We start from the raw sequence: 2,500 nt of genomic DNA, 5'->3' as shown, positions 1-2,500 counted from the left end.
AAAATATAATGTAAAATGTACTGAAATTTGCTTGTGTTCTTATAAGGTGACATTTACGTCATGACAGAAAGCAAAGCGACAGAACATATAAGTGAAATGTTTTTACTACTCAGTGTACAATGTTTATTCAAAGGCGGAATAATTTACCAAAGTAATCATTTTCTAAATGCTTTAAAATTAAACGTCTATTAATTTCAAGATGGCAGCTGTCGCATATTATTTGCAGAAGCACCGTTTTTTTTAGTAATAAGCCCTTTCATCTCATTTAATCTTATGGAAGAGAAGTTCTTTTCGCCGCTAAAAAGGTAATCACGTTAAGTTGCGTGTATTGCGTGTATTGCGTGTTTCTCGCCAAGGAACAGTCTAGCACCGAAGGAGGCAAATTTGCAATTTATTTGTATGTCACTAATTTCTCTGTCTTCCCGATGCACACGCATTTTAATTCTAAACTTCCAAACTTTTTTTGGTTTGTTGTGTTTCAAGCATACCTGAAAATCAAAAGGGGTCTCTCAACTTCAAGGAAAGAAAAATACAAGATTGACGGGAAAGCAGAATATCATTCAATGTAATTTCATCGTTATAAAATGTAAATATCTGTCCTTGACATTGACAAAATATTGAAGCATACCAAGAAGAAGAAGAAAACAAAGTTGAACTGGCAGAAGGAACAAGAAAGAACCCCTTTTTCGAAAACAGCTTTATGACTTCAGTATAAATGGCCCAATTATCGTCATAGCTGTAATCATTGCGGAGGCTGAATTACCAAGACTTGAAAAAGCTGAAATTGAAATGAACAGTTTATTCACAGTAATGAGTTTACCTTGTGACGTCGCCACTCCGAAGAGAGTTAGAAGTGTTCCAAGAACAGCAATTCTTCGGCCAGAAGAGCGTGAGGCCATATGGAACCAACAGTTCATAACGCTATCGTGTCTTCTTCTTTTGTTGTGTAACGAGGTCTAAATATGTCCTGGGGTGGGAACAGAAGATCGTTTTCTCCAATATGTAAATGCGTTCATTAATATTGTTGTTATACCAGCGGGAATGGCTTATGGAATGCTATCTTCACCACGACAGAATTGTTACTCCTTTTGTGTTTTGAGAGACCGATGATTGTGAAACTACAAACCGATTAGGTTCAGATATTTCCTCGTCAAGGGAAAATGATATCTTGTTATCGTTTGGCATACCTTGATATCGGTTATCAACCCCTGATTACTCGAGTACTTTTCGAAGTCCTTGAACTATTGATCTTCAAACTAACACAGAGCTAGTCCCTGTAAAATTCAAGATCCAGACTTAAAACTGTACAACTTGGTTTACCGTTGCAATTCTGTAGTCATGGTGTACAAACTGTAGTCTTTTATAATCTGTAAGTACGACAACATCCCCATAGCTGGAAACTTCGCCACACATTGACCATTTGCTAATAAATTGTAATCATTATCAATAAAATGCCAACAAGAGGCTAATGTAAACAAGAACCACTTGCGAAGAAGTAAGTAAATTGGTATCTCCCTTTTGTTAGCCATCTCCTGGTTTTACAATCAAAGTATAAAATTCAATTCAACATTATAAAATTAGGTTCATTGATAAGTTGTTGGTTTAGAGTTCGTATGCTGGCATAATAAACGACGGCTTCAATAGTTCTGGATCAATTCCACTGAAAAGAGCTTCAAAAATATAATTAAGAATATTAAAAATTCCACAAAGTACATGATGTCAATCATATCTGTCACCTATCTTCGGTGAGCTCTTAGGCACTGGAATTGTGATGTTGAAATGTAGAAAATAAGATTTCTTTTGCTCTGTAAAGCTTATCGCCACAAGCAGTTTCTATATTTCAACCATAAGTGGACAAAGCTTAAGATCTCGACCCAATTTTTCACTAGTCACTCTAGCAGATTCAAGTCTGAGGGAAATGGTCGCAAAACAATAATGCTTTTGACAGTTTTCAGCTCATAAGGAAGATGTACTAGCATCGCGTTGGGTTACGCCAAACGTGGGGCTGAACTGAACAAGACTTGCTCACAAGTCGACTTCTGTCAGGGCGCGAGGATACAAATTCTAGACTGAATTTGCCTTTTGCCAAAAATGGCACAAATGTGTTTGAAAGATAGCTCATTTCTTTCCTGCTCGATATCGTGCAACCGTCTCAGTTTTCAAGGGAGTTAGACAAGTTAGCCGGCGCTTGGCATTTCTCGTTTCACGTAAACGGTTATGCTAAATCTCTCCATAGCTCACTGAACTTGTGTCGGGCATGACAGATTAGCAATTAGCGTTTAGATAACGCTACCTTGCCCACATTTAACCTGTCTGATTTGAACACTATAAATCGGAAAACCTCGCTTGCTTGATACGGTCTTACTTTTTGTGACTTCTTGAGCCTAGGGAATGCACACCGGAATTGTGTAATCCTTTAAGTTTACTTTTCTTGTTTCTGACTTTGTGATAAATTATATCGATTCAGAGTGTCATTGATTTCTGAAATTGGTTGATATTA

The 2,500-nt window shown here is 37.1% G+C and overlaps 1 pseudogene; it reads right to left on the bottom strand.

The window, feature by feature from the left end:
* The window catches only part of LOC138033196 (uncharacterized), a 29,020-nt pseudogene extending 26,946 nt beyond the window's left edge, over window positions 1-2,074 (bottom strand).
* Window positions 2,075-2,500: the final 426 nt, after the last annotated feature.

This window comes from Montipora capricornis, chromosome 2 (genome assembly GCF_036669925.1).
Source record: "Montipora capricornis isolate CH-2021 chromosome 2, ASM3666992v2, whole genome shotgun sequence".
Lineage (NCBI taxonomy): Eukaryota > Metazoa > Cnidaria > Anthozoa > Scleractinia > Acroporidae > Montipora > Montipora capricornis.
Note: the sequence above shows the minus strand (reverse complement) of the source record. Positions and strands in the feature narration are given on the sequence as shown.